The sequence below is a fragment of the Microtus ochrogaster genome (assembly GCF_000317375.1).
Source record: "Microtus ochrogaster isolate Prairie Vole_2 chromosome 14 unlocalized genomic scaffold, MicOch1.0 chr14_random_2, whole genome shotgun sequence".
Lineage (NCBI taxonomy): Eukaryota > Metazoa > Chordata > Mammalia > Rodentia > Cricetidae > Microtus > Microtus ochrogaster.
Genome location: NW_004949097.1, coordinates 15130378 through 15154972, shown reverse-complemented (window position 1 = coordinate 15154972; position 24595 = coordinate 15130378). Strand labels below are relative to the sequence as shown.

The window sequence follows — 24595 nt, the reverse complement described above, 5'->3', positions numbered from 1 at the left end:
TCTAACCTATCAGGGCAAGCAGCTTCTTTATTTAATCAACCAATGACACTCCTCCCACCTACGTTCTAACCTATCAGGGCAAGCAGCTTCTTTATTTAATCAACCAATGACCTTCCTCCATCACCCATTTCTGTTAGTTTATATTTTGCCACAGGATTGTTGCCTCAAATCTTGTTTTACAGGCATCTGCTGGCATCTCCCTGACTCCACCAATTTCTAATGCAAGACTTAAATAGAATGTTTATTAAAACATTTGTCAGGTGTTCCTTGCTTAATATTGTTTATGCTGGTTGTAATTTTATACTTGATATCTGTTCCTATTGTATGTAGTTTTGAATTGGGTTTGGATTGCTCTTATTTAGACAAAAGGGGGAGGTAGTGGGGAATCTTTGTCCACCAATTATCTTTAAGAAGTAGGACTAAGTTAGGGTGTGACTTTCTGGATACTGGGAGAAAAACTCTATACTGCTGAGCTTGAACTTCTTGTTCCTGTTTCATGAGTTTGCATATATATATATATATATATATATATATATATATATATATATGTTCTACCTTTTAGCTAGCCTGTTTTTTTCTTGATCCAAGATAATTCAACATGGGGCAATCAGACTAGGAGAATTCTGGGAAGAGGAAACGCAGAGACACAGTCACAAGCCAGATGCAGAGGAAGCAAGATGAGAATGCCTCACTGAGAAAAGGTACCAAGCCACATGGCTAAACATAGAAAAGAATTATGGGTTAATTTAAGTTAAAACAGGTAAGAAGCCTGAGCAATAGGCCCAACAGTTTATAATTAACATAAGCCTCTGTGTGTTTCTTTGGGACTGAATGGCTGTGAGGCTATGTGAAATGGGGATACATCATTGTGGGTCTGGTCGTCTTTCCTAGGAATTTTAAAGAGATGTAGCATGTTTTCATGGTATGCTATTGGCCATTCAGACGGTTTCTTCAGTGCAGTTCATGTTTTAGTTCTTTGGTTCATTTCTTATTAGTCTTTTCATATCTATGTATGCTGGGCTGTTCAGCCCAGGGTATGAGAAATTCATGGCTGGTGTGTTCTCTGTGACAGTATCCACTTCATAGTGCAAACAGGTGAACAGATGAGCCAGTGAATGCTTTCTCACAGAGTTCACTTACAAATCCAGAAGGGAAGGCATGACCAGGCAAAAACTAAAACAACAAAACTTGGATCCTAAAATCAGGCGCAACGACTAAGAGGGGAATCTGGTTGACAGCCTCCATCCGTATTCTCTGGAGAAATATGTCTCTTCTTCCTCATTAAATCATAAGAACATGGTTACAACAGCTGTTCAAAGTTATTGCATGTATACAAATGTAATAAACAAACAGACAAGCCCATGGAACTAACCATGAAAACATCTTGAACATTCAGCCCTTCTCACCAATACTTGGACTCTCAGGTTTAAGACAAAATAGCAAAATATAAACATACACTGTCTCTCTTTTTCTGCTACAAAAATAAATATAAATGAGGTGGATAAAGCCCTCACTTTCAAGATATTCCTGTCCTTCTTTTGTAGCCTTCATAATGGATCTTTCTCTCTCTGTTGCTCTCTCTCTGTTGCTTTCTCTCTCTCTCTCTCTCTCTCTCTCTCTCTCTCTCTCGTGTGTGTGTGAAATGAGGTAAGGGAATTGAAACAATAACACCAGAAAGACCGTGGAGCCATGGTAGGAAGAACTGGCCCTGTTGGTAGTTTCTCTCATAAGAAAGGGTAGACGGAGGCTGCTCATTTGTTTCCTGGTCGGCCAGACCCGAAATAATCACACAGAAACTATATTAATTAAAACACTGCTTGGCTTATTAGCTCAGGTGTCTTATTAACTACCTCTCACATCTTAAATTAACCCATTTCTGTCAATCTATGTTTCACCACAAGGCTGTGGCCTACTGACAGGTGCCTTTCTCCTTGGGCGGCTACGTGGCATCTCCTTGACTCCACCTACTTTCTCTCTATATCTCTGTTCGGATCTGCTGAAGTACATTAAAACAAAAACAACTACAACATGAACACAGCATAAGAACCAGTTCTCCCTACGTAGATGTCCATTTCCTGGCATGTAGCCACCATGGAAGTACACGGTATACTGGCAACCCCACCCTGCACTGGGTTAAGTAGTTGTGCTGTGGTCCAGGGAGTCCCGACTGTTTCTCTCTGAAACATTAAGTGACAGTCTCTGGAAAGAACAATGAGGTCATATACAACTTCTAGTATATGATTTGATCCAAGAAGCAAAACTATTTTTCAAAGCCTGCTTCTTTCCAAAACTGAAAAAACAAAAACATTTGTATTCATTCTTTAGAAGCAGTATGATAGCAATCATGACTGTAGGATTGTTCACAAGCATTAACGTCATTTACATATCAAGAAAAGAAAAAAAAACAGGAAGAGATAGATTAAGAAAAAAATGGAAATGGGTGTTGGAATCTTGCTCTGGCTGCATCTCACTTCTGCCTTAGCTGTCTGCAATCTTGTTTTCTTCCATAAACTGGGGAAGCTGGTGTTTAGCCATATGGTCGGGAACACTTGGCTTCTTCACGTTCTGGCTCATGACACTTGCCTGGAAAGTGTGGCATTGCTTACCGCAGAGATGGCCCCCAGGGACACAGGCAGAGTGAGGATGCCTCTACTTGGGATCACAGAGGTCTCCTTGGTCTTCATGTCTAGACCGCCGTTGAGGACGCTAAAGTACTGGTTCCACACAGCAGGGTCCGCACCCACAGGAGTTCCTTGGGAAATGTCTCAGATACTCTTTTCCTTCATATCCAGCATAGTCACGGTGTTCTCTATGGTCAGCTGTCTGCCCTAGAAGATAGAATCATTGCTGACCCAGTATGTGACGTAGTAGATTTCACGTTGTGTTTGGTGGGGAGGTTTCCACCGCATATGCTGCGGACAGAAGGTTTTTCTGGTTTGTGTCTACTCGTGGATCTGAAGGGCCCTGGCAGATGAGTTTTTCCCACGCCCTGTGCATCACTGGCCTGTCAACATGGTTGTACTGCTAGCAAAGGTGTCATGGTGGAGGGTTCCACAAAGGTGCCATAAACTTCAACTTTGGCATTGGTGCGCTGAACTGGGATATATGTTCAGGGGAGGTTCGTACAACACTTTTGTTTACAGAGGATGACCTTGTCCTGGACATCCAATGCAGAGGCAGAAGTGTTGGGGGCTTCCCTTTTCTTTTACTAGATGGGCCGAGTTTCACAGAGAAGGGACTCTGGAAGAGCATAGAGCCCAGGGTCTGAGGTAGCAGGGTACTTCAGAGACCAGATATGAGGTTGGGGAGAACCCAAGTCCCATCAGACTCTAGGTTGAAGTTTGTAAGAGCCTAGGAAAGTGAGCTTGCTGTGGGGGACACACTGGCATGAAGCAGCTTGGTTGTTCCAAGGCATCTAGAGACAGAGCAGCCTTGAGGCTTTCTGGGTGGGCAGAGCCACTGCAGCAGACACCTCATGGGACATATGATTGCTTAATGTCATCAGAGTATCCATGCTATGATGTGGGAGCCCCCTCTGTATGCCACAATTACCATCAAAGAATAAAGAAACTGCTTTGGACCTATAGCAAGGCAGAACTTAGGTAGGCAGGGAAAGCTCGGCTGAATGCTGGGAGAAAGAAGGGCAGAGTCGGAGAGACGCCATGGAGCTGCTGCCGGAGTCAGACATGCTGAACCTTTGCCAGTAAGTGGTGATACACAGATTAATAGAAATGGGTTAAATGAATATGTAAGAGATTAGCCAATAAAAAGTTAGAGCTAATGGGCCAAGCAGTGATTTAATCAATACAATTTCTGTGCGATTATTTTGGTTCTGGGCAGCTGGAACAAACAAGCAGCCACCTCCCACTACAACACCAGCCACTCCGCAGTGGGCACCTGTGCGATCCGTATATTCACCTAGACTTGGGTTTGTTCTGTGAGTTGGGTCATTTGGAGCTGCTGCTGTTGTAGGCAGGATCTACTTCAGGACCCACAGGATGCTGTTGAAGGTGACATCTAGGCTTTACTGGTTGGTTCACTGCCATCTTGGCACCATGGACCGCCTACAGAGTCTCACTGGTGTCAACCACTTTGCCTTTGGGTAAATGACTTATGTCCTGGGGTACGGGTGTCAGGGAGCCACTGTCTTTAAGCAAAGGATGAACTCTGTGCCCAGCTTTTCCTTTGAGTCCCCTGAGCTGATACTGATCTCCTGATTGTGTCCTTATTGCTTATTCCTGTGTCCTTATTGCTTGGAATGCTGCCTAGTGGCTCAGGATGGCTCTGCAGAAGTCAACCGATGACACTGTCTTCTCGCTGACATTCATTATGAGGACAGGAGAATTTCAGTGCAACTTTCTTGTGTTCCACGAACTCAGAGAGACTGAAGAACCCAGCACAGCACTTCCTGCAGATGTGAGGCTTCTGCTGGGTGTCTTTACTGCAGCTGTGCCCTCTGACCCTTCATCACCCTTCCCTGGGGATTTCACTGGAGCATCGGTGTCCTGTGGCTGCTTGCCCTGCTCCTCCTCTAAGTGGATGTGCTGCAGTTTTGCCTGCAAGTGCCTGGACACGGTGCATGCAATGGGGTACTGGGAAGAGACCTGGTGACATGCCTTCTTTCCACCACCGTTCCTGGAGTGCCCGTCCCAGGAATATCCTGTTTTCTAAGTTATCTCATGGGTCATTTGTAGGGTCTGAATTGTGTCCTCTTGTTAAGACTTAACATTTATACGTTGAAATTTAACTTCAGCATATGCCTGTGTTTGGAACACTCTTTATAATCTTTATTCATTATTATATTTTAATAATATATAATGGATTTCATTGTTGCACTATATATAGTGCAATATATATATACACACATACATACATATGCATTTTGGTTATAGTCACTCCTCCTTACCCCTTTCTTATTCTAGAATAAGTTAATATTCTCTCTGGTGCACATCCTCTTACTAGTTTTTGTCTTCTTCCCCTCCTCCTCTCCTCCTTACCCCTTTCTTATTCTAGAATAAGTTAATATTCTCTCTGGTGCACATCCTCTTACTAGTTTTTGTCTTCTTCCCCTCCTCCTCACCCCCTCTTCTTCTTAACCTAACGAGCTTCATTTACAGAAGCATGTGTGAGAGATTATTTTCAGGATCCTGTGTACTTTACTAGTGCTTATGCCTTTTGGGGGAAATGATATCGCCTTTTCGAAAGGTAATTGAAGCCAGTAGAGCGGGTCCTTACCCAATATAAGAAAGTCTCTTTATAAGCAGAAGAGATTTGGACAGGGAGGGATGAGGACATGGGGAGATGAACACCTGCAATTCATGGAGAGGCATTCGCAAGAACTTAATCCTGCAAGGACTTGGATCTTGGATATTTCAGCTCCTGCCTGTGGAAACATGACTCCCTACTTTTAAACTGATTTGTACTGACTAATATAATTGTCATTTTAACAAATTCCTAGAACCGGGAAGAATGTCAAAGTCAGTAAAATGTTTGTCTTGTGACCATGAGGGCTCGAGTCCAATCCCTGGGACGCAACTCGTGCACAGTAGAGCAGAGGAGGCAGGTAGATCCCTGGGACTCACTGGCCAGTCAGCCTAGTCAACTCATTGGGTTCCAAGATAATGAGAGACCCTGTCCCAAGAAACAAGCTGCACATCCTCTGGGGAACAACACTCTGGCCTTCACATGCACGGCTACACACGTGCACACACGTCAATTTTTAGGTACGCCGTTCATTCTTTCTTCAGGTTCAGAGCTGTCAGAGGTCCTTTTTGCTTTTATGGTGGGTATCTAGGGCTTTTGAAGTAAACCTGAGCACCTGGGGGAACATCTCATTTTAGTGATGCAGTGGGCTAGTTGCTTGTTCCAACGTCAGTCCCAAAAGACGTGCTCTGGATTTTTTACGAGGTGTATCAAGATCACCTTTGCCCTGCCTTTCATGAATTCTGCATGCATTGATACTCATGGTTCAAATGCCAAAAGGTCACAATCTTGAGAATTCACATGTAATGTAGAATGATTTCTTCACAGTGATATTTGCTGTTTTTGAATAAGATACATATCCCATTGAGTCTGTATTCATTTTGAATTGTGAGATTTTTTTTTCTCAGATATACCACATGAATTTGTTGTCTAGTCTTTTGATGGAAAATGCACATAGGTAAGACAGTCTCCTCTTCCATGAGCAGAAAAATTATCATACATGGTTTAAAACCTAGGGCTGGTGAGAGGGCCGGTGGGTGAGGCTTGTTGCCAAGTCTGACGACTTGGGTTCTATTCCTAGGACCCACGCTATGGAAGGAGAGAAATGACTCCTATAAGTTCGTCTCTGACTTCTACACATGTGCTGTGGCATGAATATACATGTGTCCTTAGACACAAATGAATAAATAAATGTAAAAGAAAGCCTAGTTTCTAGTTAAAAATTGAAATTAACAAATTTTTGAGTGTACATTGTGTATGTTGGTAGACATGTATATGCTAGTGCATGTGTGTGGAGCCAGAAGACATGCTTGGGCGTCGTTTCCAGTATACCACTGCCTTAATTTCAAGACAGGGTCTTCCATTCACCCTGAGTTTGCTCATGAGGTTAGGCTGGCTTGTCAGCAAGCTTCAGGGATCTACCTGTCTCTTCCCCAAGCACTGGGGTTACAGGTGCATGTCACAATGCTTTCCTATTTTGTGTGGGCTCTGGGAACCCAAATCAGATCCATGTAGTAGCTAACCAAGTATTTTACTGATGGAACTGTTTCCCCAGCACTAAAACCTTAATCCTGTCAAGTTAGTTCTGTTTGTCAAGACTAACCCAATGCAAATGCTAATAAAACAGTAGAACATATTTTGTACAGTGACACCTTGTTTCTTTGTTTTTTAAGCCATGGGTTCACCAGTGACACCTTGTTTCTTTTTTAAGCCATGGGTTCACATGAACACTGTTGTTTGTGCTCAACAATAGCAGCTGGCACCTGTTGACTATCTAGTGCCAAGGCAATTAGCGTTTTACATGTGCACCTCATTCGGTTCTTGCAATGATTATATTAGACAGTTATCTAAGGCTGCCACAACAAAATACCACAGAGTGGGCGGCTTGAGCCGTGGGGATATACTCCTCACAATTCTAGAGTCTAAGTGTAGGATGTCAGTGTGGCTAGGGTCTGGTGAGGCCTTTCCTTTAGGTTTGAAGATGGCTGACTTTTTCTTCTGTTATTCACACACACACACACACACACACACACACACACACAGACAGAGCAGGGGGAGAGAGACACACACACAGCCGGGGGGGGGCGGAGAGAGAGAGAGACAGAGACAGAGAGAGAGAGAGAGAGAGAGAGAGAGAGAGAGAGAGAGATATCAGGGAACAAGAGCAAAAGAAAAATGGAGGGAGGGAGAGGAAAAACAGAGACACTGACTCTCTGGTATCTTTTCTAATAAAGGTGCCGATTCTTCTGCCTCAGCTTTCCCAGTTTCCCAGTAGCTGAAATTACAAACACATGTATGGTAGTTTGAATGTAATTAGCTCCCATAATCTCACAGGGACTGGCACTATTAGGAGGTGGGCTTTATGGGAGTGGGTATGGTCTTGTTGGAGGAAGTATGTCACTGTAGTGGCGAGCTTTGAGGATGCCTATCTCAGGATACCACCTGTGTGTCAGCTGACTTCCTGGTGCTTATAAGATGTAACACTCTGTTCTGAACTCAAGAACAATGGCAATGGGTTTCTGATCCTACTGCACGCACTGGCTTTGTGGGAGCCTAGGCAGTTTGGATGCTCAACTTGCTAGACCTGGATGGAGGTGGGGGTTCCTTGGATTTCCCACAGGACAGGGAACCCTGATTGCTTTTCGGGCTGAGGAGGGGGGGGGAACTTAATTGGGGGAGAGGGAGGGAAATGGGAGGCGGTGGCGGGGAAGAGACAGAAATCTTTAATAAATAAATAAATTAAAAAAATAAATAATAATAATTAATAATAAAAAAGAAAAGTAAAAAAAAAAAAGATGTAACACTCTGAGCTCCAGCACCATGTCTGCCTGCATATTGTCATTCTCCCTGTCATGATGATCATGGACAGAACCTCTGAAGCTGTAAGTAAGCCACCCCAACTATATGTTCTTTTTTTTTTTTAATAAGAGTTGCTGTGGTCATGGCGTCTCTTCACGGCAATAAAAACACAAACTAAGACACCATGCCATAGCACCCATGAATAATGAACACATTTTATTGGCCATCATATTTCTTTGCAAAGCAAATTTTCACATGCATGTTAAAATTTTAAGCTATAATCACAAGGCTGTAGATGTTAGCATATTTTTGGTTTTGGTTATGAACTCCAACTAAATAAGTATGATAAATGCATAAATGTATGGAAATATTGACAAAAATACAGATTCTTTAGTCTGTCTAGATTCAAAACCCAGGTCTGGTCACCTTGTACTTAACTTCTGTATATCCATCAAGTCTAGCTCGTAGACTCATCTGTTCTAAAGATTTATTTTATTTTCAGTTGTGTGTATATGTTTGTCTGTGTTCAGTACATGCACATGAGTCTGGGGCCCAAGGAAGCCAGAGGTATCAGCTCCACCCAGAGGTGGAGTTCCAGATGATTGTGAGCTATCTGATGTGGGTGCTGGGAACTTAACTTGGGTCCTCTGTAAAAGCAGCAAGTTGTCTTAATTGCTGACCCATTTCTCCATCCCTCTTAAGAGATTTTGCTGAGTTAAAATATGTACTGGAGTTAGGACCCTCAATAAGCACCGTGTTTGCTCTTATTCTTGTACTGTTGCTTACATGCAGACAGCAATCATCAGTTACTAGGAAGAGCCAGCATGTGGGCCACCCCAATGTTCCATTTTAACCTGCACAAGCTTATGCACAGTTGTGTGTATCCGTGTGTGTGTGTGTGTGTGTGTGTGTGTGTGTGTGTGTGTGCAATGGGGCTGGAGTAAGAATTCCCCACTTAGTGTATAAAAAGATCACTTAATTAGGTTTCCATCCTAACGAATCACTTGCCAGTTCTCATTTCTGTGCTCCTCTGCCTTACCTGACATACTTTATTGACCACCTGACATCCTTGCTGTCACTTTCCTTTGAGCCACACAGGTTTATGGATTATCTGTCTGCTTGGCACCCCAGGAGGCTTTCGCCCTATGAGATGGTAGATCTTTGTGATGTTCTAGAAGAGGGGGAAATTGACCTTCCTTTTATAAACTGGTAGAAATTGCTCCTGGGAAAGAAGCCACAAGGGTCGTGGACCACTGGCTTTCTCAGATTGATCGGCCACTGACATCCTGTCTGTGAGAGAGTCCACGGCCACCGGCCACCGCTGGGGAGCTGTCTGTGTGGTCCCTGTCACCACGCTAGCATCTGCTACCCTGAGCTCTCTATTCCTTTTCCCACTTCGAGCGGCTCTATTAACAAACTGGAACAGACGAGGCTGGGGCTGGGAACAAATGTTATTTTGGTTGGACATGTACCGTGGGTTAAATGTTGTCTCTAGGGATCAACCTGTCTAACACTGGTATATAAAAATGTGTCTTCACATACGATGTGATAGTCTCCCTTGTTCCTTTGTGTTGTAAAATGAACAATGGCTTTGTTCTTCGGATTCTTGCCCAGCTACCTTTTTTCTTGTTCTGTGTTCTGTTTTCATAGCAGGCTGTGACAAACACCAGCTGATCTGAGTAGAGCCCCAGAAGCAGGGCATGCTGTAGAGTGGCCTTGGAGCGCCTTGCTGAGTACACCCAGGAGTTCCAGCTGCAGGTGGCCCCTCACCCCTCTGCCCAGGACCCCTGATGGCTGTTTTCCACATGGGGTCCATAGATATTTTTTAGCCTTTTTACATTTTTTTAAATCCCGGCTCTGCCCTATCATAAATGTACTTCCATAGGTAGGTTTTAGCTTAAGTTAAGAAAACAAGCAAACAACGCCAGCAAAAAATTCCACTCACCAATATCCTAGGACAGTGCACTAAAAATCTGTGTTAGAGCCAGGCAGTGGTGGCCCATACCCTTAATCCCAGCACCCAGGAAACAGAGACAGGCAGATCTCTGTGAGTTCCAGGCTAACATGGTCTACAAGAGCTAGTTTCAGGACAGGCTCCAAAGCTACAGAGAAACCCTGTCTCAAAACAAAACAAACCAAAATCAAAACCAAAACAAAAGAACAAAAAAATTGGAGTTAAAATTCACAGGACAATGCCTCAGTGGGTTTGAAGAGCTGAAAAAAACAAAACCTGTTTACTGCGCTTGCTCTATCATCTAAAGCAACCCACAAACGTAGTAGCTCCCTGGTGAACGGTGAATACTTCCCTTTCTTTGTTAGCTTTCAAGTCTCGTGCACTGACAATAATCTTCTAAGGGTTCAGCTAGGTTACGTCAAGGACATCTGAAGTCCAGGCTGGTGACAAACACTGGGTTCAGCATCCTTTGGTCTCAGGAGAATTGGCAACAGCCTTAGAAAAAGAGCTGTTTCAGACTAATTGGAGGCAGCAGGGAGAGGTTCCAAGTGCCAAGTGGCTTACAAGGGCCCCCCGTATCGTATCCATTTCCTGCAAATTCAGCTAGATGGTGCAGGCTGGGTGTGGAGCAGCCAGTCTGGGAGCCTTACCTCTGTGAATCGGGAACAGAAAGGGGCTCTAAAGTCTGTTTGTGTCTCCTCAGAGATGGAATATGTTCTTGTGCTGGAAACTGGGGTAGTGCCTGCAATGTTGCCACAACAACCTCTCTTGAATAGAATAACCATCAGGTTAATGGTCCTTTTCCCAGCAAATGAGCCTCTTTGTGCTTGTTCAAGATAGCTTGCCTTCTGCCAGGAGTGTTTTACGTTTCTGTGGATAGCATTCTTGGCAAACATTTTCATAGAAAGGCAAGGCATTCAATAGCAGTCTTTGCCTTTCTTTGTGTTTTTCGTATCTTATATTACATATCATAAGAATTCATCTTACGGGTAACATAATAAACACTGAGTTGTTATTTTTGGTGTGTGGCTGTGTGTGTGTTTATACGTGTGAAGATGCATGGGTGTGTGTAGGCCAGAAGACATCCCTCAGGGGCTTTCCATCTTGGCTTTTGAGACAGGGTCTTCTGCTGAACCTGGGGCACCCAACTGGGTTAAACTAGCTGGCCAGTGGGCCCTAGGGATCATCCTGTCTCTACCTCCCTAGTTCTGGGGTTACAAGCTTGCACCACTATTTCTGCTTTTTAAAAATACTCATATTTCATCTGGTGGCTGAACTCAGTCTGCAAGGCAAGCACTTTACAGACGTAGGTCACAGCATTTAGTTTTAAATTTAACGGAGAAGCTTGGAAGGCAGGTAGAGAAGAATGTAGGGATGTTATTCTCTCATGCCTGGAAAAGGGGAGAGGATGGGCATTCTCAGTCGAGGACATGAGCGGTTTTAATCTCTTTTCTAGTTTGTCTTTCTCTTGGACATCTGTGAAACCCTCCTGTTTCTTACTGTCACCACCGTCACGTCCGTCTCCCGTTCCGCCTCTCTCCCTAGTGCACACCCTGCTCCATCTTCCCCTCATCTCCATCACTTGTTTGTCATTGTGGTGCCCAAGGGCAGCCTCAACCCCGTGTGTGTGTGTGTGTGTGTGTGTGTGTGTGTGTGTGCACGTGCGCGCATACACCAAACTCAGTTTGTCAGGCTTAGCAGCAAGCACCTTCTAAGCACTTGCTATCCCGCTGTGTTTTCACATTGTGTCAAATATTGTTCTAAATGTTTACACAGATTCTCTTATTTAATATGCACACAGCCCTGTGCCATCAGTATCACCGTCCTGTCTCCTTTTTTACAGAACCAAGAAGGGTTAGCAGGTACAGGCACAGATCTTCTTTGCCTGACTGGAGAAGATCCAGGCATTGTGCCCAACCAGGTTTGCTTCGTGGCTACTCGTTCTCAGAGCTCTCCATGACAAGACTTCTCAGAACTCTGACCCTCATCTTTGGTTGTGAGACTTCATACTTGTGCTTTTTTTTAAAAAATAGATTTAATAAAATATGATATTTTTGTTAATGTAAGTGAATTGACACTGTTGGCTTCTCTTCACCCTGCACTTCTGTATCTGTTCAGTGCTCACTGTTTTCCGCTGGTTCTCCTCATTTGGCTCTTCCTTACCTCCAGAAGTGTCTTTCTCCAGCTGCTGGTGGTCTTTGGGTCATAATTCTGTTTTGTATTTCAAGTTATAATCCTGTCTTCCACAATTATGCCATACACAAACAACCTCAATGGATTGCTAAAGAGTATGGGGAGAGCATGTGTAGGGGGTTCGTAGTTCCTATCAGCAGTTGGCTTTTTGGGGAATTATTGTGCACAGGGCATTCTATTCGTGCTTATGTTCTCCCGTCAGACTTGAACTCTTGGCAGAAACATCACTTTGTTTTATTCCCCCATTAACAGAATGAAACAGCCCACTTGATTCATAAGAACGCTAAAGTAACGTTGTGCTCTGACTTCGCCCTCAAGATACAGATTTATTTGCAAACATTCTAAACATCTTTGATGCGTCTTTTCTTTCTTTTGAAAATTTCCCTTGTCTCCAGAACAAGTAGAGAAAAATCTGTTCTAGATTTATGCCAGATTCTTATGGATCTGTGTTTTCAAGGGGGGAAAAATCTTTTCTTTAAAAATCAGGAGGTCAATAAAAATTTGCTGTTTGGAGTGTACCATAGCTCTGACTGGAAAGCTCAACCTCCTGCTTGAGGAGACTGCAAAGGGAAAACCAATCACGCACACTCTGTGAGAGTTTCATCACTCTTTGAAAGTATCTCCCAGGCTGGACGGAAAACTGCGGGAGCCTGGGGTCCCTGCTGTGTTGAGTATACTATCTGTCTCAAGGCAGGCGCTCTGAATGACGCTGCTGAGTGAATACATCTCTGTACCCCCTCAGAACCCTTCTTCAGAGGCTCCTTGGGTATCTTTTTAAAGTAATCAGCACAGACACACGTGCTATAGGGATCAATGACCCTTAGGAAGCTTCCAGCTCTGCAGAGGGAAAGGAAGGATCAAACCCCTGCTCCCCAGTGCAGCACTGTGGGTAAACGGAGGGGAGCGGGGAGGCAGAAGAAAAGGAAGACTTTTTAGGGAGGCGGGACTTTGAGGGACGGGAGCACTGAGGAGAAAACATTTCAAGGTCATCTGAAGAACGTGACCAGCAAAGGTGGGGGAGGACCACAGGATGCAGGGACCAGTCCAAAGAGGGCGGCGAGATGGTCAGGGATTTAGCGGCTCCCTGCCCCCTCCACACACATTGGCTACAGTCTTGGATGCTAAAATCACAGGCTTTGTTGATGTCCACGCTTGAAGGACTGGGATTAGGTCCAATGGGGAGGAGGCAAGGGCTGGTGGAAGGCATTTTCAACAGGCGTTAAGGGCAGCAATAGCTCCGACACACCATTCTCGAGCCGGTAATGCCCGGATGCAGACCAGACTTGGTTGGGGGCGAAAGGGAAGAAATTGCTAACAAATTTGTCATAGTAGCCAAGCAAACCCTGTTCTAGAGGGAGACAGGATATCTCAGAGCTGGTCAGTGCCTGGTTTCCCATGGGCTTCATGGGAAACCGAATTAGCTCAGGCAAGAGCAGGGAAAGGAAGGGCGCCTACAGAGGGGCCTTTAGGGTTGGGGTGGGGTGCACACATGGCTGACAGATACCCCAAGCCCACTTGCTACATATGTTGGAGCAGTTAGCAGGGATTATTTGCTCTGGTTCTCACAGATGTCTACCCCAGAAGACCCTACAGGCCTTACTTCAGAGGTTACCTTGTGAGAAAAAGTTCAGAGTACGCGCATGGCGAGTGCAATCCTTTACCGCTTGAGTCCCAGGCTTTCCACAAATATGAAGTCCACCTTTTTCTTTTGATGCTGCTTCCTTAAGCCACAGATTTACCCATTATGTTTGTTCCCCTGTACCTTATTCTTTTTTCGAGTGGGGGCGGAGGGGGGGTGACTCCACGATTTACAGATAAACAGCCTGAACAAGACAGCAACAACAAAGCCAGGAGCAACAAAACAGGAGGTAAGGAGATGGGAGGTACTGCGCAGCTTGAGAAAGCACAGCGGGGTACTGACGTTCGCTGAAATTCTCCCTGGAGTCTCCAGTAGTGTCAATACAATTCTGGGAACCGGCAAACTGGTTCTAACAGAAATAATCGTTGGTAGGGACTGTGGTTTCTAAGTGTGGGGCTTCCAGAGCCATCTGCTTTGGAGCCTTCTGAAGCACTCCCGGCTTCTCAGGCGCTCCCCACACTGCTGCCCAGAAGCTGGATTGCCTCTGGAGGTAATTACTTCAGACTGAGCTTTAGCGCTAATGGTGCTTCCTCATTAGCACCGTGGCTTGGAGCAAGGGAGCGGCTACTTTCAATGGGTTTTGGATGGAGCTGAAATGAAAGTGGAATTGTTGGGCAGAACTATTTTACGCCTGTCCTCACACAAAGGGAACTGGATGTTGTGCCCCCTTCCCATCTCGTCTGGTCCAAGCCTCGCTTTCTCCTTTTACACTGCTAGGGAAGGATTCCAGCCTCCTTCCTCCAGATGTGCCTTTCTCCAGCTGTTGGTGATGTTTGGGTCATAATTCTGTTTTATATTTCAAGTTTCAATTCTGTCTTCCACAGTTATGCCACACACAAACAGCCTAACTGGGTTGGTTTCATTTCTAGAAAGTATAGGGAGAGGATGTGTAGGGGCATCCAGTTTCCATCAACAATGGCCTGTTAGTGCTTATGCTCACTCACCGGACTTCCCAGGATCCCAGCCACAAACGGGATCCTTGTCAATATTGCGTTAACAAGAGAATGTCTACAAAGGCATTGAAGACATTCGCCTGTTCATTCATGTATGTGCAAACCTTGTCTGCTGTTGGAAGAAGGCTTGAGGTCACAGAATCGGAAAATGCCATGAAGGAATGCTGTATAACTGCGATCCCTACCTCTGCAGACGTAGGGAGACAGAAAACATGTTAGAACAGATGGCAAGGGTTGCCACGGGAGGCTTTTGATATTTAGTATGGATTCTCTGGATGAGTGTTGTTAACTGAGAAACTAATGAGAGTGATATATGGTCCCGGAAGGTTTCTCTGGAAGCATGATTGGAGATAATGGTGGGTCTAGAAGTGAAGACGTCAGAGCCCTGTGAGATGGGACCGGCCCCACTGACTTGAGAGCAGCTGGGTGAGTATGACACCAGTCTAAACTTTCTTTCCCTGCAATTTGCCCCGGAGATGAATTAAAACAACCAAACATGTGTTGGCTCTTGAAAAATAAATTAACCTTGAAAATAAGATTTTGATTGAAATTTTATTTTTTTTTAAGATTAGATTTGTCTCATTTGTTCAATTAAACATGAAGCCTCTACAAATGAAATTTGAAGACGTTCATCGGAAACATTTTATGCTTTAATAGAGCCTTTTCCTCCCATGCAAGATTTTGCTTATTAATAAGATTCATAGGAATTCAATAAAAGTTGCTTTCATCATTACTCTGTACGCTCTCAAGGGTTGAAATACCCATTTAAAAATAAAAGATGAGTAAAAAGCAACTCAGGAGCTCAAATGAAAGCAATAAAATCTTGTAAGGATGTAGAGAGGGAAGAATTCATGTGAGCAGAGGTTCGTTAGTGAGCAGAGGAGAGAAATTCATGGGCTTTGCTCTGCAGCTGTGACCTGACTTTTGAATTTGTTAGAACAATTCCTTAGTCCACATCCAGTTCTTCCATCTTCTCCTACTTTTTCTTAGAACAAATAGAATCTTTCTAGGTTGAGCTTTGTGGGTAGGAGGCTCCGTAGTTGAAGAATCCTCGTGTCTACACAAACAGGTTTGATGGGAGATCTCTAATGTTGCTTATCAAAAAGTAAAAACTTGATTTTCTGTATTTGTCCCAGTAAGGCTGCAGGGATTTTCTCAAAGGAATGTTCCTGGACCTGTTATTCAGGGCTGGAGAACACAGGCTTGGTTCACGCTTGAGATTTTAACCCTCTGCTCCCCCACATTCTTGGCTGTGCAAATCCTCAGGCTCTGAGGATCCATGAAGATGCTCATTCGTACAGTCTGGAAAGACTGTGAGATGCTGCCTTTGCCTGGATGCTTGAACATCAAGGGTCTGTTTCAGTGTATTGAGTCCAGAATGACTGTGTGGAAGTGCAATTTTGTTGTTGTTGCTTTTTTTCTTGTTTTTTTTTGAAGAGGGTATGGTTAACAAAATGAGATAAGAAATTAAAAGGAGCAATTCATTAGGTTCTATGTATGAGGTATTTTCAGAGCTCATCAGTGAATCACAGGTATGCAGGACACACTAGAAACATTGTTGCCAAAGTTCTGAAACCCCCACATTCAATTATATGAACCCTATATGGTTGTGACTCACAGAATAAGAAGTGGATGTCGGAAGATCTGCGGGTGCTGCACTCATAAACATCCACACTCAGACATAAATAATTAAAAATAAAAACAAGTAGAAGTTTATGGGGAATTCAAAAGACATCAAATATCAACAAAAAAATTGAAAAGAAGGAAAAGGTGAAACTCTTGCTACGTGTGGTTTCAAAGGTGACTACAGAGTAACTAATAGAAAGTGGCCATGGCCGTGGTAGACCAGTAGCACATAGTAGTAGATATAACTTGACAAATGGTATACCAAAGTGATTTAATGAAGAAAGGGTAGATTTGACAACAGATCATTTGTTGAGAATTGGATAGCTTAGGAGAGACAGAATATAATTCTCAATCCCTTCCCTCATATCATATTTAGAAATTAATCCCCAATGGTTAGAGGCATCTTGATCATTTGGGGGTAAGAATGATTGCTATACAAATTAACACATGTACTCGCACATAGATATGTTCACACACACAGGCGCCCACACACAAACACAAGTACACGCCACACTGTTGCACCCTTGCAAGATGTATCCATTCTATGGAAAGCAGAACACCCAAATCTCCACCCACAGGTGAGCATATAAACACACTGGTATAGCCTTGCGATGAGGCCCATGCTCAGCAAGGTAAAGCTACAAATGACAGACACACAGCAGCGTGGATGAAGACTAAGGGTGGCGCTGAGCAAAAGAAGCCAGAACCCAAACACTGTACTGTATGGGATTCTAGAACATTGAGGCAATCTCTACTGAAAACAGCTCAGGAGTCTGAGGATAACTACATCAGGACTGGACCGGAAGGAGCTGCAGGGGCTGATGGAAGTCTACTGACTGCTACAATGTACTTGAACACTTACAATGTATGCATTTCATTACATGTGACTCTTGCTTATAAAAACAATTCCAAGTGCAAAAATAATCACACATGCACATATTACAGTTTTAGCTGGTCTTTTTAAATAGGTAGAACTAATGCTTATGGGTAGCCCTGTGCCCTACATCGTTGTGGGAACTCATTCCGCCAATAGCCTTGGGACAGCAAGCTCTAGGGTGTGGTTTTGTCTGCTACATTGACAACTGATCAAGCTGAGGGAAAAGGCTCTGGCTTTCTTGTTCTTACTCTGTTTGGTGGGGTCAGAGACCAAGGGGAGGAGAGGCAGTGTGGGATCAGAAGTGCATTTGCTTGGTTTTGCATCTTTGACTTCATCTTTCCATTGCACCCCTTAATAAACTGGTAATTATACTTTTGTTGGTTCTCGTATCTCTATATAGTTATATATAGATAACTATATATATGGATAGAGTAATGAAAAACCCTCTGGTCAGCATTGTAAGCTGTGGCTTACAGAGTTCAGTTTCTGAAGTGTGGACCTCCAGGGCTGGAGGTGTAGCTCTGATGTGGAGCTTGCCAAGCTCATACTAGCCTTGAAGTCTACTTCCCCCTCAAAGCAACCTCTACTGTCAGTATCCGGGAGTATTGCATGGTGCTGAGTAAAACCTTTGAGACCTATTAGACTGTGACACTTGTTTATTCTGAACAGCTGTAGAAGTTATTGGACTCATCTCTTCTTTTTCTCCTTGTAGCTTTAATAAAATGTAAGCGTAAGAAAATGTTATATTGGTTGGTTTCAATCTGATGAAAGAATTTGACAGCCATAAAGGGTGAATGAGAAAACTTTAGTTCTATTTTCAAAATGAATGAGCTGAAACCAGTTAATGTTTATTTTCCACCGGAGACATGCTTGCTTTTGATTAAGCTTTTTATACACAGTGGATGTGTGATGGATTCTAGGATGTGTTCTGGGAAAGATGGAGCTCTTCTTTCTTTCTTTCTTTCTTTTTTTTTTTTTTTTTTTTTTTTTGGATTTTCGAGACAGGGTTTCTCTGTGGCTTTGGAGCCTGTCCTGGAACTAGCTCTGTAGACCAGGCTGGTCTCGAACTCACAGAGATCCGCCTGCCTCTGCCTCCCGAGTGCTGGGATTAAAGGCGTGCGCCACCACCGCCCGGCTCTTCTTTCTTTCTTTGAATCTTTAAGTTCTGACTCACTGGAAGATGGTGATGTAGTCCCACGTCTTGAAACGTCTAGAATGTGGAATGGAAACATTTCAGAAGAGCTTGATATAGGCCTGAGTTCAAAGTTTATATATATTTTAGACAAGGTCTTGCTATGCAGTTCAGGTTAACCTTGAACTCATAGTGATCCTCCTGCCTCGGCCTCCCTAGTACTGGGATGACGGTGCATGCCACCATGTCCTGTTGGATGTATCTTTAGACAATTAATTAAAAGTAAGACCTTGTTAATAGACCTTTAGAAGATAGTGTGCGGCTGGTTATTGTTGTCCATAAATCCTATTATTGAATTAATTGTTGAATTTGTTACTTTTATTATGGTGAAAAAAATACTTTAAAAAGTTCTTAAGGAAGTGTGTGGGCTCACAGTTTGAAGGTATCTTCTTGGCAGCAGGCTAGTGAGGCTGTTGGTTTTTACTTTTTTGGCTCTTAGCTCTTTAGGGGACCCTCCACCCAGCTCCCAAATAATCACACATAGAGACTTATTCTTTCTTATGAATGCCAGGCCTTAGGTTGGCTTGTTGCTAGCCATTTTTTTTAATTATCCTGTCTAATTTTGCCTCTGGGATTTTTCCTTTTCTGACTTCTCTATATCTTACTTTCACACTTGCTCCCTTGCTGGCTGTGTAGCTGGGTGACTGGCCCCTGATGTCCTCCTGCTCCTTTTGCCCCTTGATCTTTTGCTGCTTTCATTCTGTCTGCCTGCCAGCCTTGCCTGTCCTTTCTCCTGCCTCGCTATTGGCCGTTGAGCCGTTTATCAGAGCATCAGGTGTTTTAAACAGGCAGAGTAACACAGCTTCACAGAGTTAAACAAATGCAACATAAACGAACGCCACACGTCTTTGCATCATTAAACAAATGTTCCACGGCATAAACAAATGTAGCACATCTTAAAATAACATTCTGCAACGTGAGGCAGCTGGCTACATTACAGCCACAGTCAGGAAGCAGAGAGTGATGTCAGTGCTCCCTCCTCTTGTCTTCTCCTCATTAAGGGTAGACCCAAGCCCCTAGGATGGTGCCCCTACACACTCAAACACAGATGGTGGGTATTTTCTGAAACATGCCTGGCTCAAGGTCAAAGAATGCATGTCGGAAAGGTGAAGGTGGCAAATGTGAGCGCTTGTAGGCACGCTCGATTTCTTTCTCCAAAACTTTTGCTGAAATGTGAGAAAAGGAAAACTTGAAGGCGCGTTAGTATGGAGGCTTGCCCCTAAGGACACCCACCTTTCCTAGCTGCCAAACATTTCAGCCTCTAGAGGAAATATCACGGATAGGAGGAGCCATCCCTGTCCTCTTCTTACTCTTCTGGAGGAAATTCCTGGTTCAGGAGGAGACAGTAGTCAGGAATAGAATGCCATTTCATTTTTCTGCCTTAGGACCTCTGTATCATTGGTGAAATTGGCTTATGGCTTCAGCAAGGCCTCTGTTTTCCATTTGCCGATTACGAGCATACAATTGGGAGAAACGGAAAGAGCAAGGACTGAGTGTGGGCTCAGGACCACGCTGCCCAGTTTCCCTCTCAGCCCCGCCAATTATTGTACTCACCACCCTGGGGAATCGGGTTAACTTCGTGCACCTCCATCTTCTATAAAACGTGGTTTGCCATTGGCAGTAGCGCTTAGTTTTCTATGGTGGCTGTGGAGGGCAGCAGGGTGACTGCATGTGTTCGGCGCATGCACCCTCAGCGTGCGCTCACTGCATGTGTTAGGCACATGTACCCTCAGCGTGTGCTCACTGCATGTGTTCAGTGCATGCACCCTCAGCGTGTGCTCACTGCATGTGTTCAGTGCATGCACCCTCAGCGTGCTCTCACTGCATGTGTTCGGCGCATGCACCCTCAGTGTGTGCTCACTGCATCTATCCACAGTGCATGTCTTTCAAGCACCCGTGGGTCTTCCTTGATGTCAGAGGCTTACAGGTCGCTTTCCTGTCTTCAGAGTCTGCCATAGGACTGGTTGCAGAGCCGTTGCCCAGTCTTTACCTTTCGAATCGAGCACTAGCGTTGGGCTGTTCACGATAGCAGTGAAATTGCAGCCATTCTTTTGCTTCTTCCCAGCTGAGCGATAATTCCCTACTACCCTGAGTAGATTCATGTTTCTGAGAGAAGTGTCTGAAGCTCCTGGTAAGGTGAAGTCCGAGATTTTGTTGGCTCTCACAAGAGAGGCAGCAGAGCACCTTGGAGTGAGGGTGAGGGTGAGGGTTGAGGGCGGCCTGTTGAAATCTGGATTCTCCTACACAACTGTCCAGCCCTGGGCAAGCTACTGACCATTCAGTGCTTGAGTTTCCTTTCTATAACGTTTCAATAATAATAGCAAGTGTGTCATGAAGTTATACTGAGGATTTATGTATCAATTTAAGTAGATTGATTAGGGAATGTCCCTGCTCAATGTCAGCCTTTATTACGTTATTTGTTATTACTCTCACGGTGTCACTGAGATCTTTCTCTGGACTCCCCTTGTTTCCCCAGTCCTGGGGTCTCTGTTTAAAATAATCCCCACAATGTCCACGTCCACAGAGTGTAGCGTAGGTTATTGGTTGAGTTTATTACAGAGTGAAGGGGAAAGCTCTCAAGGGATGAGAGTCAACAGTGGCCACAGGGATTGCTAGAGATCAAAGCACTCTCAAGGGCCAGAGAGTGGACAATGACCAGAGTGCCCATTGTCCTGATCTGAAGCTTTGACGGACCTTATTTCTAAAGTCTCTAAAATAGGCAGCATTTTCCTGACCAGGTGACTGACAGGTCCATTGGGATTGAGTCTTAGAAAAAGCTACCATCTAGATGGACTTATAAGGCTTAGATATTTATCTGCCTATTGCCTTCTGATGTTCAGGATGTCACGTTTCTCATCACAGTCAGAGAGAAGACTCTAATGCCATTCTATGGAGTAGTCATTAGAGCAAGCACCATAGTTTCAGTGCTGGCCTTACAAGCTGCTCGTTATGGGGAAAAGTCCATTCCAGGACTTCTAAGCCTGTTAATATCTCAATAGCTACCTACCAATTGTGTGGTGGTATAGCCTCTAATCTTCAAGACAGTCTCGTTGTCAAATATTCTGCTTCATAGCATTATCAGGCTGTCATTTTTTTTTTACCTTCATCCCAATTAGGAACTCATAAAATGTGGCTACAAAAAACATCGGCTGTTTTTAATCTCTGTGCTAAGTTTTCTTATGTCACGCAACTGCATGAGTACATGTTTCAAGTAGCACTGTTATTTTCATGGGTTCCTTAGAGTTTAGAAGATGGAAATAGAAGCGTAGAAAGATAGCAGAAGAAATGACAAGGAATACTGTTATTTATGATCATGTGGCTAAAGGAGCACCACACTCGATGCAGAGACCAAATCCTGATTCCTCATTCCCTGCCTATAGCCACCTCACCTTCCTGGTCCTTCTCTGGCATGTGAGTCTGGGCTTGCTGTCCCACCACCTTCATGAGGATCTTAGAGAAGAAAACATCAATCTCCCAGATCTCCAAGTGATGTCTGACTGACGCGCCCTCACCGTGATACATCGGTAGCAGTCACTGAAGGGTCAGAGGTTCTGAGAGGATACCTGGCTTCCAGCTCACATCGATCCAGTGTCTGACATTCTGCTCTCCTCATCCTTATCCATCACCCAGGAGATTTCACTTCTTGCCTCTAGGTCTCCTCAATAACTCTAAAAGTTTCCCATCTGCTCCTCAGATGTTTTTCTAAAGTACTTCATCCATTACTTGTTCTGGCTGTTGTCACTGATGCTGTCGCCTGGTTGGTGGAGTTTTCTCCATACACCTTACTCTGTGCTGTGGGGGTGATCCTGCCATGGCTCTAAAATGGCTCCTTATAAATGTTGCATGCTGGGAGTGCCGCAGTGCTAGGAATCTGATCCTGCTGCCTCCCTGCCTGCTTGCCTACCTGAATGCCCTTTCTTGGCCCCCTACCATCTTCAAAAGGAAGGCCAGCCTCCTGACTTATTGTCTCCTAACGTATTGGTTACTATTGCTGTGATGACCAAGGTCACTTGGGGAAGAAAGGGTTTATTTTGCTCACGGTTCATATCCTAGATCATCATCAAAAGCAATGAGGGAAGAAACTCACACAGGGCAGGAACCTGGGGGCAGGAGCTAGTGCAGAGGCCACGGGGCACACTGGGTGGGTTGGGGGCTGGGGTGCTGGGTTGTGGTGTGCTGTTTACATGCTTGCTCCTCATGGCTTTGCTCATCCTGCTTTCTTATAGAACCCGGGACCACTAACCCTGGGATAGAACCACACACCATGGTCTGGGCCTTCTCCCATCAACCACTGATTAAGAAAATGCCTTACAGCTGGGTCTTATGGTGACATTTTCTGAGTTGAGGTTCTCTCCATTCAGATGACTCTAGCTTGTGTCAAGTTGACAGAGAACTAGCTGGGACACCTGTTTATTCCATGTTTTCTCACGTGGTGCCATCTTGGGTCTCCTGTCTCATGCTTCGTTTCTTCAACACTGGACTCAGCCACTCTTCCCTCTGAATTGTTTTCAAGGTGCCTTGTGAGTTCTTTGTAGTCCTTTATGCCTCAGCTCCAGTGTCTGCCTGTCTTCTTGTTCACCATCTGAACCCCATCTGTCTATCTCCCTCTTTGTTCAGGATCCGAGCTTGCTCTTTGCTTTCCTTGCTCCTGATGCTCAACTCTGACCTGCAGCCTGAAGCCATAGTCAGCTGCCAGCAGCTGAAGCTTCCAGACAGCCGCTCCAGTTTCATTATCTTCCTCTCACAAGCTCTTTTTATATTTATTATGAGCCCCCCAGCCCTGATTTTCTGTTCTGGTCGTATATGTAGTCATTCTGCAACCTACATATATGCACAGGTATATATGATATAGATATGTAGATATTTACTATGTGGTGTGCGATTGGAAGGAAAGGGCAGAAGAGATGACCCAGCCATTAAAAGCTCTGGCTTCTTTCCCAGAGGACCTGGGTTCAATTCCTAGCACCCGCATGGTGGCTCACAACCACCTGTAACTCCAGTTCCAGGGGATCTTACGTCCTCTTTTGGCCTCTGTGGGCACCAGGCATGTGCTTGGTGCTCAGATACACATGCAGGCAAACAGACAAGCACACACATGAAATAAAAACTCACTTTCTCTGGCAGGACGCTCACAACCCCTTAGTGGACTGAGTTTCTCCCTTGCTTGGACTTTTCAGGTCACATACCATCTGTTATCTCTTGTATGCTGACGTTGTGTCTCTGAATGTGTGTATACATAGACTCCTTTCTCGGCATACATATCTATAGGGTTTTCTTTGCATGATTTTTCTGCAGGCAATACGGTAACTCTTGTAGGTAGATGTCATTATTTACATTTGCACAAAACAGGGCTTTTATTTGTTTGTCTCTACTTTTGGGTTTTGAAGTCAGGGTCTCATGTAGCTCAGAAAGACCTTGAACTTCTGTTTCTACCTCGTGTGTGCTGGGGTTACAGACCAGTTTCAACCCATCCAGTTTGTGTGATGGTAACCCAGAGCTTTCAGCATGAGAGGCAAATGCTCTACCAGATTAGCCACATCCCCAGCAGAGAAACATTGCAGCACAGCACATTGTAGCACAAATAATAAAAACTAGAGACAGACATCGGGGTTCAACCTGAAGATCAGAAAAACAAAACAATCAAGCCACTAGAGAGTTCTTACCTCTGTGAAATCTTCAGACTGAAAGAGAGTGAGTTCCTGTCTCATCTGCTTTATATTCCTCTCTAGAGCTAGGATTAAAGGTGTGTACCACCACTGCCTGGCCTCTATAGCTAACTAATGTGGCTGCTGGGATTAAAGGTGTGTGCCACCACTACTTGGCCTATATGGCTGGCTAGTGTGGTTGTTTTGTATTCGAATTTTCAGGCAAGCTTTATTTATTAAAACACAAATAATATACTACTTTAGCACATACCTTGCTCAAGATGACTGGAAAATACAGAGAGCTGGGCCTGGTATGAGAGTCCCTGATTTTAACCATGACCCCATTCTGCTGTCTTACAGATGCTTTTGGTACAATCAGCCTCTTAGTACTGAAAATACATTTATTCATCTCTTTCAAATCTTGAGCCTTCAAAAGACCGAAATTGTGTTTTGATTCATTTGACCCAGAAGGTGAGTGGGCTGTGCCTGACACACCACAAGACAAGCAGTTAAGC

General features: G+C 44.4%; 1 pseudogene; it reads right to left on the bottom strand.

The window, feature by feature from the left end:
• Nucleotides 1–2478: 2478 nt before the first annotated feature.
• On the bottom strand, nt 2479–21957 carry LOC113458005 (annotated as a pseudogene).
• Nucleotides 21958–24595: the final 2638 nt, after the last annotated feature.